Source organism: Nycticebus coucang, chromosome X (assembly GCF_027406575.1).
Source record: "Nycticebus coucang isolate mNycCou1 chromosome X, mNycCou1.pri, whole genome shotgun sequence".
NCBI classification, from domain to species: domain Eukaryota; kingdom Metazoa; phylum Chordata; class Mammalia; order Primates; family Lorisidae; genus Nycticebus; species Nycticebus coucang.
In genome coordinates this window covers 165,103,041-165,118,980 of record NC_069804.1, presented here as the reverse complement: position 1 = coordinate 165,118,980, position 15,940 = coordinate 165,103,041, and positions in this window count along the sequence as shown.

The window sequence follows — 15,940 nt, the reverse complement described above, 5'->3', positions numbered from 1 at the left end:
ATTCCTTTTATTGTCTTTATCATCCATATTTTAAATTCCCTTTCTGTAAAGTCAACTAATTCTTTATAGGTGGAGTCTTCTGCTGTAGCTGCCTCATGGTCCCTTGGGGGAGTCCTCTGTATTGGCTTTTCATGTTGCCTGAATTTTTCTGTTGGTTCCTCCTCCTGTGTCCTTTCTTCTTGTTCACCTCCTTGTCCTCTTTTTTACTTCTTGCTGTCTTCTTTGTTTCAAACAGAAGTGCTTGCTCTTGATGACAGCATGTTGCTAAATGTCTCCAGACACCAGGTGGTGCTGCGGTTTTTCTTAGGAGAGAGAGCTCGGCCATTCAACTCTATGGTCCTTATTCCTAACTTAGTTGTCTTTGGTGATTGCCTGTTTTCTCAGCATTCAGACTCTGCCAGGTTTGGGGTCTTAATGCTCAAAAGAATGCTTCAAGGGCAGGTCTCACAGTGCCCCCTGACTCCATTACCCGTGGGGTACAGATGTCCCTCAGCCCGTCCCAAGAGTGGAGTTCTGATCCCGGCTGGCAGAATTAAGACGGCCATGCTTTAGGCCCCTGCTATGACCTTCTCATGACCTCCCCACAATGGCAGCCCCCTGGCCACTGAGACCTTCTCAGTATGGCTGCCTCACCAGCCACCAAATCTTTGGCAAATCCGCTACAATCAGCATTCAAATCTGGTTGCTGTATACTGTTTGAGTCTGCCAAGTCTTCCAAGCTTTCCACTCAATGTGCAGCTTCCCTCAACAACTGAAAACTTTGGAAAGGTTGCCTCCTGTCCCTGAACTCTGTGGGAGGTCAGCTGATCTCAGCCATTTCCGATCACTTGCCTAATTCATCAGATCTCCACCACTCTAGCTCATATACTGTATCCAGTTCATTGCCTCCTCACTGTGTTCCCTGAGCTATGACTCTGGCACCCTGTGCCAGTTACCACTGGTTTTCTCTTTTACCTCAGTCATTCTAGGACAGCTCACCTGAATAATCCTTCTGGTCCCCCATCTTTCTCTGCCTCTCTCCCACCTTCTCGATTCCATTAACTCTCAATTATTAGCTAGTACATGTGGTGTTTTTCCATTTCTGAGATACTCCACTTAGGATAATAGTTTCCAGTTCCATCCAAGTTGCTGCAAAAGACTTTAGTTAATCCCTTTTTATGGCTGAGTAGTACTCCACGGTGTGTATGTGTATACACATATCACATTTTCTTCATCCACTCATTTATTGGTGGACATTTAGATTGATTCCACAGCTCTGCAATTGTGAATTGTGCTGTGATAAACATTTGACTGCAGGTGTCTTTTTGATAATATGACTTCTTGTCCTTTGGATAGATACCCAGTAGTTGGATTGCTGGATCAATCTGCTTTTTCTTAGATGAAGGACTCTGGAGTTCCCTGGGTCATTTAAATTTGTTTTCAGTTCTTACCGCTACCTTCTCTGCTTCCTCAGTCATCACTTCCTGAAAACATCAATGAACATATTCCATTTATGACAAAAATCCAACAATCACAAAATTGCAAATTATCTACACATGTGCATACAACCAAAAATGCGAATTGTTAATCTGAGTTTAAATTGTGGGCCAAGATTTACCATATCCCAATAAACTCTGTACTCAGGAAATGCCACTAAGTAAAAAAACAAAGGAAGTTAACAAACAAGGTGTTGTCCAAAGCCAAAGATTAGGTATAGCCAAAATTAATCAGAATCCTTGGGGGATAGGCAGGTCTTATCAACCAAAAATGGATAAAAATATGATTACCTCTTTGAACAAGTATAAACCAATCTGTGTCAACTCCTGTTGGGAGAAAGAATTTATTTTCTTTGTCTTCATTTTAGGAGATCAAAGTAAATCTGATAACAGTATCTGACAAATGCATTAAAAGAAAGGAAAACTACAAGCCAAGGTTTCTCCTAAACTTTGACATAAAAATATTAAACAAAGGTTGGAAGATATAAAATGCAATAATACTTAAAAAGGATATATATGTAAGTCATGGTGGAGTATATTGCAGGAAGGCAAGATCGATTTAACATTCAAGAATCATTTACCACTTTGCACTAGACTGTTTATTGCAGCTCAATTTACAATCACGAAATTGTGAAAACAACCTAAATTCCCACCAATCCAGGAATGGATTAATAAGCTGTTGTATATGTATACCATGGAATGCTATTCAGCCACTAAAAAGGATGGTGACTTTACATCTTTTGTATTAACTTGGATGGAATTGAAATACATTCTTATTAGTAAAGCATCACAAGAATGGAGAAGCAAAAATCCAATGTACTCAATTCTGATATGAGGACAATTGATGCTAGTACGTGGTGGGAGAAGGGGAATGGGGGAACAGAGAAAGGGAAGGAGGGAGGAGGGAGGGAGGACCACCATGTGTGCCACACTTCTTGGGGACATGACACTATTATTAGAGAGACTTTACCCAGCAAATGCAATTAGTGTAATCTGGCTCTTTGTATCCTCAATGATACCCCAACAATAAAAAAAAATTATTTACCACATTAACAACACTAAATACAGAAATAAAAGACCTATATTATTACTTTATAGATGGCTCAATGTTTGAAACCTATTCATGATTAAAAAAAAACACTGCCAGCAACTTAGACATCAACTTCCTTGATCTGATAAAGTGTATCTAACCCCCCAAAAGAGAAAATGTCCTACTCAATAATGAAATATAAAGCATTTCCCCCCAGAATTTGGAAATAAGAGGCTATCCAGTATTCATTCAACAATTTACTAGTAGTTATAAAAAGGGCAGCAGCACCAGGAAAATATAATAGGTATAAAATTTGGAAAGAAAAATAAAACTGTCATTTTTCGTAGATGACACTGTTCTGCAAATAGAATATGAAAAAGAATATGAAGTCATTAGAGTTAATAAGTAAATTTAGTGAAGTTGGTAGATATAATAAAACCACTTGTACTGCTATATAATAGCAACAAATAATTAGAATATGAATTTTTAAATATTGAAAATAGCATCAAAAACATCAAATACTTAGGAATAAATCTGATGAAGATGTGCTAGAGTACTGCATGAAAATTATAAAACATCACTGAGAACCCTTAATGAATCCCCAACAATAAAAACAAAACAAAACAAAACAAAAAAAACATCACTGAGAGAAATTAAAGACCTCCGTAAATGGAGAGACATGAATTGGAAGACTTGTTATAAGAGTCATTATTATTGGCCAGCACAGTGGCTCATGCCTGTAATCCTAGCACTCTGGGAGGCCGACGCAGGTGGATCACTTGAGCTCATGATTCAAGACCAGCCTGTGAAAAACATGGGACCTCGTTTCTACTAAAAATAGAAAAACTGAGGCAAGAGGATCACTTGAGCTCAAGAGTTGGAGGTTGCTGTGAGCTATGATGCCACTGCACTCTACCCAGGGCAACAGCTTGAGACTCTGTCTCAAAAAAGAAAAAGAAAATGAAAAAGAAAAAAAAAAAAAAAGAAAGAGTCATTATTGTCAATTCTCCCAGAATGATTATAGCACTCTTCTTTAAAATTCCACTATGTTAAAACAAAGTTTGTGAAAATTGGCAAGCTGATAATAAAAAAGCATATGGAAATTAAATGTTTGGAAAAGCCAAGACTTTAAGAAAAATTGAGAAGTTGGTAGACACACTAGCAAATATGAGATTTACTATAAAAGCAATTAAAACAGTGCAATGATAGGCAAATACAACAATGGAAGAGGACAGAGAGTCCAGAAACAAATCTAACAAATCTGAAAATACAAAATAGCTAGTTTTATTAAATAAGGTCTTGCAAATCATTGTGGAAAGGACAGTATTTTTTTGGGGGGGTGGATAACAAAGAGTTTATTTAGGAAGAACAAAGAGGAAGTTTAGAGCATTTCCAAAGAGAGTTGGAAATGGGTCCCTCTCATGGAAAAGAAAAGGTGAGAGAGGGACATGCAAAGACCTGCAGGGATATCAATACTGTCTCCATTTGAAATTGGTTGCAAGTCTTTCATTGGCCTCTCTACAAGTCCAGGCAGTATTATTCTTTTCTATTGGTCATTGACGGTCTCTTTCTATTGGTTATTGGTTACCTAGGTTACTTCATGCCCACATTTTTAAGGGCCCTTCAGACTTCCTGGTTCAGCAGTCCAGCCTTTCCTACAATCTTCCTTGAATCCTCTTTCTTAGTGTCCTTTCTCATTCCTCCCTGAGTAGATATGGTCATGAAATCTTGAAGGGAAAATGGACAATGACCACTCTTAGTTACTTCCTGCTGTCAAAAAGAGGCGTTGGCCTACCTATTAGGGACCCTCCTCAGGTTCCCTAACCTAAAAGGGCTTGGGGGTTGGAAGTTTATGGCCACTTGGTCAAAAGGCTCCATCAGTATTTGCTGAACACTTGCATCAGTATCATCTTAACGTGGAACTGCTGGAGTTGTCTGGAATACACAAACTTAAAACGTGAACAGGCAGAGTCCAAACATTAAGAAAAGGATGATTATAATTATAGGCCCAAGAAAAGTACATAGAAAGGACAGTACCTTTACAGTCAAGGATAAACCTTGACTCTGACTTCATCCCATTGCACAAAACTTTATTAGAGATGGATAGACAATCTAGTAAAAAAAAATTAGAATATTATCTTATGGCTTTAGGGTAGGCAAAAATGTTTTTAATAAAGATGAAAAAGTACTGACCAGAAGTACTGACCAAAAATTACTGACTAGTCCCAGGGCATCGGGAGGCTGAGGTGGGGATTACTTGAAACCATGAGTTTGACAGCAGCCTTGGCAACATAGTGAGACCATATCTCTCTCTAAAAAATAAAAAAAAAAATTGTTGAGGCTGGAAGATTTCTTGAGCCCAGAAGTTGGAGGCTGCAGTGAGCTATACAATTGTACCACTGCTCTCCAGATGGGTGATAGAGTGAGACCCTGTCTTTAAAAGAAAAAAAAAAACAGGCTGAGAGGCACCTGTGGCTCAAGGAGTAGGGTGCTGGCCCCATATACCAGAGGTGGTGGGTTCAAACCCAGCCCCTGCCAAAAATTGCGAAACAAAAAAAGAAAGAAAGAAAAAGAAAAAAAACAGGGCGGTGCCCTTAGCCCAGTGGGTAGGGAGCCGGCCACATACACCAAGGCTGGGGGGTTTGAAACTGGCCTGGGCCAGCTAAAACAACAATGATAACTGAAACAAAAAAAGTAGCTGGGCATTGTGGTGGGCACCTGTAGCCCCAGCTACTTGGAAGGCTGAGGCAAGAGAATTGCTTAAGCCCAAGAGATTGAGTTTGCTGTGAGCTGCGATGCCTCGGAACTCTACCCAGGGTGACAGCTTGAGACTCTTGTCTCAAAAAAAAGAAAATAAAAGAAAAGAAAAAAAAAAGACAAACGTAAGAATCAAGGCACTAACTATAAATAATGGGTTATCGAATTAGACATAATTAAATTTAAAAACTTCTGTCTATAGAAAAGACACTATTCAGAGAGCAAAAAGGTGGATTTATAGAAGATACTCAAAATTACATATATATATATTTTTTTCCAAAAATGAATGTAATATATAGAGAATCATGAATCAATTTTTTTTTTTTTTTTTGCTGTTTTTGGCCAGGGCTGGATTTGAACCTGCCACCTCTGGCATATGGGGCCTGTGCCCTACTCCTTTGAGCCACAGGCACTGTGCCATGAATCAATTTTTTAAAAATACAAACATACCAATAAAATTTGAGGAAGAAATCCTGAAAATGAACTTTGCAAAAGACATGCTCAAATGGCCAATAAACACATAAAATATACCCAGACTCTGACTTTACTCCATTTCACAAAAATTTATTATGAATGAATGGAAGATCTAGAAGAAAACTTTGTATACAAAGTATGTATGTGTGTGTATGTATGTATGTTATATAACCTGGAATATATGTAAACTACAAATCAATTTTTAAAATCAAGCATCCTTAAATGAATAAAAAATAATAAAATGAAAATTAAAAAATTAATAAAAATTAAAAAATTATTTTTTTTTAAATTAAAAAATATAAGCATATTAATACAATTTTGGGAAAAGCCTGGAAAGTAATTTCATAGAAGACATACCCCAATGGCCCATAAACACATTAAAAAGATACTCAACCTCATTAATCAGTAGAGGAATGCAAGTATATACATAATGAGAGATCATTACACACCCACCAGAGTGGCTGAAATTAAAGACTATACAGCAGGTGTTTGTATGTGGCACAACTGGAACTTCCACGAATTGTTGGACCTAGAATCACATACAGATGCTCAAAGCCTTAGCTGAAAGGTTACACAGAGTATCCAGGAAAGAGCTCCCTCAAGGCTGAGAAAGAGCATCCCAGTAACCCTATCCCCCAAAGTCTGTGAGAGTACCCAACTAAGACATTCCCCAAAGGCTGAAAAAGACCACACAAGGAGAAGCCACCTGTTAAGTCAGAGACACAGCTCCAAAGAAGAGTCCCCATGGGTGGCTGGGGAAGAAGACTCAAGAAAAAGCAGCCACCCCTACATAACTGAGATGGAGTGCTGGAGACCACATCCTGTACTAGGGCTAAGAAGCACACTAAGGAAAGAATCCCCCTCTTTGCAAAGATCCAAACTTTGGGGAATAGTCCCAACTGCTTCAGATCTCAGACGGAGTCCTGAAAAAGAGAACAAACAGCCAGTGCAGAGAAAGAGCACCCAAGGTACAGCCTCTTCCTCCATGACTGAGATAGAGCTCCCAGAGTCCGACCCTAAGCTTAAGAGTAGCCACAGAAGAGCACCCATCCCCCTCCCAGTGCGATAGAGCACAGAAGCAGAAATATCCCTGAGCCCTAAGAAAGACCACCTAGTAAGAATCCCTGCCAAGGATCAACAGAATGAAAGGAAAGCCATCAAATCACAGCTGAGATGGAGAATCCAAGGAAAAATGCTCCCCCAGCGCTGACATAAGCACGCAAGGAAGAGTGACAGCTGAGAGAAAGTGCACAAGGGAGAGTAACACCACAGGGCAGAGACAGTGCATTTGAGAAAGAGCCACCACCCCAGAACAGATAGAAAGCACCCAAGGAAGAATTCCCCCTAGAGCTTAGAGCGCCAAGAAACACTGCCACCCCAGGACCGAGATAAGCAACCGAGTCTCCTAGTGCCGAGGTAATTACACCAGGAAAAGTTCCTCACACTACTTAGAGCACCCAAGGAAGCCCATCCCCCAACATAGCTGAGATACAGTGCCCAAGGAAAAGTCCTTCCCCAGTGCTGAGATAAGCAGTCAGGAGGGTTTCATCATAGAACTGAAATAGAACATCGAAGGGACAGTACCAGAAACTGGGCTGAGAATATCTAGGAAGAGAGACATCCTCAGGGGCCACATTAGGGCACCCAGGAAAAAATATCCCCCAATACAACCCTGAAGTCTTGACCTTGTTTAACACCTCACAAAATAATAGTAAAGTTGGCGTTGTGCACCATCACTGGTGGAACTGCCTAGAAATCTGCCCTCTGGGAGTAGTGGGAAATGCACCCTCTAGAGCACTGATTTCCTTTTTTTTTTTGGCCGGGGCTAGGTTTGAACCTGCCACCTGCGGCATATGGGACTGGCGCCCTACTCCTTGAGCCACAGGAGCCACCCTAGAGCACTGATTTTCAACCTGCGTGCCACAGCACACTCATGTGCCATGAGAGGCTCTTAGGTGTGCTGTGAACATTTTTAAAGATCATAAATTAAGTTATTTTCAACAGAAGTTCAAAGCACAGTAAGGTACCTATCAAAAGTTAAAACCTGTTTAAATTGATTAAACGAGTATATCATTGTGATGATAAATAAATGTTTTATTGTTCTAATAAATACACACCAGCTTATTTCTAAAGTGGATGGGGTGTAGTCTTGAAAAATAAGGTTTCACGACAAGTCCATAGATGGCAAGATTTGAGAAGGATTTGCCACTGAATACCAATATATGTTGGAATCATCTGAAGTGAGTGAAGCCAGGTGACTCAGCTATCTCTGAGTCTCAGGTAGTAAGGAGGTGTAGCTGGTACTGAGCATGTCAAACAGTTCTGTCTAGATTCGAAATAGTGAAGTCATTGAACACAATTACCTTGAAAATCCTAGCTTTGAAAAATTTCCAAGTGTGTTTAATTAATATCTATATTTCTTTTTTAAAGTATGAGTTGTTTACTTACTTATTTTTATTACTTGTATTATTTTTGACATGGCATTTAAAATTTTTATTAGTGTTCAATGAAAATTCTTTTAATAAAGAAACAAAAATTAGAGGATGATGCTACTAAATTAAAAACAATTAGTCAGTCTAACTGGGCAAGGTGACTCACTCCTATAATCCTAGAACTCTGGGAGGCTGAGGCGGGTGGATTGCCTGAGCTCACAGGTTCGAGACCAGTGACACCTCATCTCTAAAAATAGCCAGGTGTTGTGGTGGGCACCTGTAGTCCCAGCTACTTGGGAGGCTGAGGCAAGAGAATCGCTTAAGCCCAAGAGTTTGAGGTTGCAGTCAGCTGTGATGCCACGGCACTCTACCAAGGGGGACAAAGTAAGACTCTGTTTAAAAAAAAAACAAAACAATTAGTCATCGATATAATGAAGATTATTTATCATTAATTTTCAAATGTAGTAAAGGAAATCAACCACGTCTCACAAGCATAATTTGTGGCAAAACATTAGCAAATGAAGCCATGAGTTCCTAGCAAATTAAAGAGAAATTTACAATCCAGACACTGTCCACTTGTCTGAAAAGCCAGAGGAATATGTCAAACGACTTGCACTCAGTAATACTAAACAAGCAAAAATATGGACCGAATATGTAATGATATCAGACAAAGCACAAGAATTTAGTTACGCAGTGTCAGAAATTGTAGCTAGGAAAATGAAATCTCATACAATTGCAGAATCCATTATTTTACTGGCCTGCTGTGCAATTTTTTTTTTTATTACATTGCCAATAGCATTTAATGTACATTTTTTAAATCATCAGAAAACTAATATATATTCCATCCAAATGTTCTCATAGACAGTAGGTACAATTGTAAAAACAATGTTTGGAGAAGAACACTAAAAGGAAATTTTTAAAATTCCGCTTTCAGATAATAAAATTTCTCAGCATGTTAAGGATTTATCTGAAAATATAGAATTTCATGTAATATCTCACCCCAAGAAGTAAACATGTTTGCAATTCAGTTGGATGAATCAACTGATATCAGTGGTAAATCCCAACTTTTAGCATTCAGTAGAGTTGTCTATAAAGAAGAAATCAAAGAATAGTTTTTATTTTGTTGACCTCTCCAAATAACAACAAAGGGCCAAGATCTTTTTGATTTGATTGATAATTACTTTAATTCTAATAACTTGTCTTGGGACTCCTGTATAAGTATTTGTATGGATGGAGCCCCCCTCTATGTCCAGAGATGTAAAAGGATTTGTTACACTTATGCAAAAAATTATTATTATTATTATTATTATTCTTGAGACAGAGTCTCACTCAGTCATCCTGATGTTGAGTGCTGTAGTGTCATAGCTCACAGCAACCTCAAACTCTTGGGCTCAAGCAATTCTCTTGCCTCAGCCTCCTGAGTGGTGAGGACTACAGGCACCCCCCCCCCAACATCAGGCTATTTATTTTAGAGAGGAGTCTCCTTCTTGCTCTGGCTGATTGTGAACTCCTGAGATCAAGCAATCCACCAGGCTCCGCCTCCCAGAGTGTTAGGATTACAGGCATGAGTCACAGCACCTGGCTGCCAAAAATTATTTTACACCACCCAAATTATCTTTACACACTGTTTTCTACACAGGGAAGTGCTAGCATCAAAATCATGAATGCCTGAATTATAAAAGATCCTAGATGACACTATTTTTTTTTTTTGAAGACAGAGTCTATGTCGCCCTCAGTAGAGTGCCTTGGTGTCCCAGCTCACAGCAACCTCAGACTCTTGGGCTTAAGCGGTTTTCTTGCCTCAGCCTCCCAAGTAGCTGGGACTACAGGCGCCTGCCACATGCCTGGCTATTTTTTGGTTGCAGTTGTCATTGTTGTTTAGCTGGTCTGGGCCGGGTGTGAACCCGCCAGCCTCGGTGTGTGTGGCTGGAGCTGTAACCACTGTGCTACGGGCACCGAGCCTTTTTTTTTTTTTTTCTGAGACCGAGTCCCACTTTGTCCCCCTTGGTAGAATGCCGGGACGTACGTGATAGTTCACAGCAACGTCAAACTCTTGGACTAAAGCGATTCTCTTGCTTCAGCCTCTCGAGTAGCTGGGACTACAGGCACCTGCCACAATGCTTGGCTATTTATAGAGACAGGGATCTCGCTTTTGATCAGGCTGGCCTTGAACCCATGATCTCAGTCAATCCACCTGCCTGGGCTTCCAAGAGTGCTGGGATTACAGGCTTGAGCCACCGCGCCCGCTAAGTATTTTAATTGTTACTTTTTATTCAAGTTGTAATTGTTTTTTAACGTAATAGTGCATTTTGTGTTAATAAATAAATCAAAAATGACATATTCTTTTCTTTACTCTTTTTATTTTGGTCAACATAATTTAAGTGTGCTGTGGGAGTTTAACTACAGGTTCAAGTGTGCTGTCAGATAATAAAGGTTGAAAAAGGGAATAATGTATAAGGGGGACGGGCATCTCACCAGAAACGCTCTAATATGTCACTGCCCAAGGGGATGTTAGGGAAGCTGCTGGCTCCGAGTGCCGCTGGCCACCGTGCCCTGCCCCGACTGGGCACTGGGGAGCCGCGTGTGGCGTCAGAGCCCCGCGTGGAGCATCCTGGTGCCTGCAGCCCACCAGACCAGGCCAGGCAGCAGTTTTCCCTTTCGGTGTCTCTGGCGCCCTCTACAGACAATCCTCGGTGACAACTGCCACAGCAAAAGTGATGGAAGGAACTCACCACCTTTCCACAGGGCAGGACAAAAGGGCGAGTTGACAGTTGACAGGGGCGGTATAACCCGCACACCGGCACGTTAAAGGAGGAAAGTCACGTGGTCGTCCCAATCAATGAGAAAAATGCGTGTTAAAATACAACATCCCCCAAAATAAAAAGATAATGCAACACCCACTCTTGAGGGAAAATTAAAAGGATTTAAGAAAGGTCTCTGTCGGAAATCCACAGCACACATTATTCCCACAGGGAGCAACATTAAAAGCATTCTCTGTCCAATGATAACAGGACAGGGTTGCCCACTGTCATCGCTTCTGTCCAACGCTGCACCGCAGAGGTTGCTGGCTTGCACCTAAAGTGGTAGAGGGGGCTGTTCACACACAGCCAGCTCTCACAGTTGAACTGAGCACAAGCTCTGAGAATGGTGCTTTTCAGGGGGTTTGGGGGCATGCCAAATAGTGACAATTGTCTGGAAATAGGGATTCCAGGGAGTTCCAACCAGTAATCGCCTCCAGTGGCTGATGGCTGGCGCTCAGAGCCACCACTGTGGTGAGGTTGTTGGTTTCGAGGTGACCTCGGAGCTGAGGACAGGAGCCTGGGAATAGGGAAAAGTTAAACACCACAGAGAAAGCTGTTCTTACTCTGTAATTTAGCCTTTTTCTTTTTTTGAATAGACATTCTCCAGAACGTTGTATGTTTTGGTTAAGTTTCAGAGTTCTGAAAATGTTGATATTGACAATATTTGCCCCAGTTTTATAGACCAGTGGATTTTCACAGGGCTTTCCTCATGATTCCAGAGCTGTCTTTTCCTATGTGTTACATTTGAAACTAAGTATAAATCCAACAAACAAGATAAGTAATTATATATATTTACATATATATATATATATATATAGAGAGAGAGAGAGAGAGAGAGAGACATTTTCACTATGTCGCCCTTGGTAAAGTGCTGTGGTGTCACAGCTCACAGCAACTTCAAACTCTTGGGCTGAAGTGATTGTCTTGCCTCAGCCTCCCAAGTAGCTGGGACTACAGGCGCCCACCACAATGCCTGGCTATTTTTTTGTAGTTGTCATTGTTGCATTGTTGTTTAGCAGCAAACCCGCCAGCCCTGGTATATGCAGCTGGCGCCCTAACCACTGAGCATAGAAGCCAAGCATATATATATATATATATATATATATATATATTTTTTTTTTTTTTTGTAAGAAAGGTGGTGTCTGCGTATTGTTCACCTCCTCTGTGGGTAAACCAGTGCTGAGGCATCGCCTCTTCAGTCAACTGCTTATGGTGTACTCCCCAACGGGACATAGGTACAGACTGAGTGGATGTATTTGCTTTATTGCCATGTAACAGATTGCTTCACACTTAATGGCTTAGAGCAACACCCACTTACTATTTATTATCTCACAGTTTTGGGCCAGTCTTAACTTGGTTTTTTACTTTGAGTCTTTCTTAAAAGGCTAAAATGAAAAATTGGGGCAAGTTGCATTCTAATTTGGAAATCCTGAGGTGGAATTTGGAGTGGAGTTCCAAATTCATTCAGATTGTTGGCAGAATCCAATTCCTTGCCTTGTAGGAGTCCTTGATTCTTGGTGTCTGTGAGCTGGGGCCCACTCTCAACTCAGTGAGGCCACTAGCAGAACTTTTCATGTGGCCCCCATCCCATCTTCAAGCCAGCAGCAGTACATGAAATTCTTCTTGTGTTTCATAACTATCTTGTCATCTTGTGCTACCAGTTGGAGAAAAAGTTCTGCTTTTAAAGGGCTCAAATGTGTAGGCTGGGCCCATCCACAGAATCGCCTAGGTTAACAGATGGTATATTTAATTGCATCTGCAAAGTCAGTTTTGTCATATTATGTAACATAATCAAGGCGTGTAGTTCATGAGGACCATTTTAGGATTGTGCTCAACACAGGGGGTAAAGTTATGTAGCAGGAGTAGGATCCATGGCATTTTGGCCACTCCTTCATGGAACTTACTTTCACCTTGAGAACATGCTTGAGTCCGGTCTTGTGTATACCACTTCCTTTGGCTAATGGGGTGCTTCTGTGCATACATACCACTATGACATGGTGAATCAGAAAACAACCAGGTTAGGATGGGCAGTTCGTGTGGCATGGTAATGTGTTGTCCTATGGCCAACAGTTCAATCTCTACTTAGTAATTCAAATGTTTCCCAAAATGATCTGAATGGCCTGTCTCTAGGAAATTAGTGCCAGTTCAAAGCTGGGTTCTGCAATAAATTCAATCATTTCTCTTTCTCAGTGTACCATCACCGTAGTAAAGGGCTTCAAGCCACTTTAAGTGAGAATGTGAGAATAATTAACAGTATAAACCTTTTCAGTGTAGAAGGATCCTTCTTTGAGAAATCTCTCCTTCATACATAAGGGATTTGGATCTTTACCTAAATCAAGTCTGAGGTTTGATTTCTTCAGGGACCCTTAATGATAATGGGGATAAGGAGGGTATGTAGAGATGCAGAAGATCCTATGGAGCACCTCTCAGTACTTAGTACTCCTGTGTCCAGTGATTAATGTCAATGGAAACTACAGCACCTGTTCACCCAGGACCACTAACGGCCAGGAACCTCAGGAATGAAGAACCAGCACTAGTGGAGGTGCTTGCTGAAGACAAAGGGAGTATGGAAGGAGTAATGCAAGAAGGGACCACATGACCATGTGGAGAAACAAGGACTATAATAATGAGGAATGTTACTTCTTTATGTTGATATGAATTCATTCAAATATAAATTAACCAACCAAATATTTTCGGTTTTGAACCCTCTCATTCCCTCAACTGGCAACATAAAATGTTACCAGGAGTTAACTTTATTTCTAAGTATTTAAAATACAGCATATGAAAGGCAGGGTGTAAATCAGGTAGCAGAAGAATGAACAAGACCTTAAAGACAAAAATTGGATTTGGTTTTCTCTTTAAGAAAAAGTTTAACGCATTAGAATTTGTAAGCAGAAAACTTGTTTCATGTTAGAGAGATAAATAACTTTGCTATTGCCTTTATAGTATGGCTAAAGGAGATGTGCATAGGTATCAAGATGAGAAGAGATACCTTTGTCAGGTGTCACGGGGAGATTCTTCAGAGTGCAGAAAGCAGAGGATGAGGAAGAGCAGTCACTTTGTAGCTTACATCCATTGTTGCTGATCTGCTGATTCACCTTGTAGCAAGAAGCAGAAGCTAGGCATGCAATTCTTCTACCTTCACTGGCTTCTCCTTCAATTTCTATAACATTTGGACATGGTGTTTGTATTTTGCTCCAATAGACAGGGCCCTAGATGCTACTGAACATATCCTTGTCACCAAGGTTAGAGGCTACAAGAATGAAGACATGTTTATCTGTCCTTATGGGGTTCTAGATTTGTGGGTTTTAGCCCATTTTTCTCCCTATCTCAGTGGAGGTGTTTGTAGCCTTATACAGACTTCTTAACTGCATTCCACAATTATATAAAGGTCAATTGTCTGTAACAACAGAAACAGCAACAACAAACATAAATTCCTTAATTTTTCTGCTTCTTTAGTTGAACTCTGATAAAGGCAAGAAGATGACTAGTTTAGTTTATAAAGCTTTATTATGACAGCTGCTTCTAAATTTTGCCAGTTTCCCCCTTGCTGAAATCAACATAATAATACAGAGAGAGATTGGCACTTTTTGGAATTCTACCTTTTATAATCCCCTTTTTATTCAGGTCAACATTTCTGAATCAAGCATAAGAAATACAATTATTTATGGTAAGTGCTTAAAAAATCATCATTATATTTTGTGACTTTCTATGTCAGGAATTTGAACGGGGCTGGGATGGGCACCAACTGATATCGCTCAGCAGAATGCAGCTGGCAGCCGACCTGCTCTGGAGAACTTTGTTGTTGTAATAAAATCACACAACCTATAATGTATCACTCTCCATTTTCTCCCTCCCTAGCCCCTTGCAACCAATAACACTCTCTGTAGATTTTCCAATTGTTGGCATTTCATAAAAATGGAATCATAGTATGTGCCCTGTTCTCTGTCTGCTTTCATTTACCATAATGTTTTCAATGTTCACTATGGTATAATATGTTATCATTAGTTTGTTCCCTTTTATGGCTGAGTACTACTCCATGATATGTATACAGCAAAACCTCTATAAATTGAGGGACTGTAACAAACTGGTCAACATACAGGGGTGGTCAACATAAGAACTAGGCCTGCTGTACTGATTACGTCCATGTGGTGCATGGAAGGTCTATGAAAATTAGGTCAAGTTAAGGAGGTGGTTAATGTGGGGAGGTGGCCACATACGAAGCTTCTACCGTGTATCACACCCTCCTCACTCATGTATAGATGGACATTTGCACAGTTTTCACCTTTTTCTGTTGTGAATAGTGCTGCTGTGAATAATTATATACAAGCTTTTGAACACCTGTTTTTCATTCAATTTTTTGAGGGTACCTACCTAAGAATGGAATTACTGAGTAGTCCAATGTTTAATTTTTTGAACAAATGTTTTCCACAGTAGGCTTCACCATTTACTTTCTCAATAGTGGTGTATGAGGTTTTTACTTTCTCCACATCCTCATCAAGACTTGTTATTTTCCATTTTAAAAAATTATGGCCATCCTAGTAGACATGAATTGCTATCGCATTATGATTTTGATTTGTGTAATGAATGATGATGTTGACCATTTTTTCATGTACTTGTTGGTCAGATGTATATCTTTAATGAAGAAATGTCTATTCAACTTACTTGCCCATTATTTATCTTTTTGTTGTTGAGTTGAGTTTCTTTATATTATGGATACTAGACCCTCATAGACTCAAAGTAAAAGGGTAGAAAAAAAATTCCATAAAGATGGAAACCAAGGCTTGGCCCCCCTAGCACAGTGGTTATTGCACTGGCCACATACATTGAGGCAGGCGGGTTCGAACACGGCCTGGGCCTGCTAAACAACAATGACAACTAAACAATAGCTGGGCATTGTGACGGGCACCTGTAGTTCCAGCTACTTGGGAGGCTGAAGCAAGAGAATCGCTTAAGCCCAGGAGTTTGAGG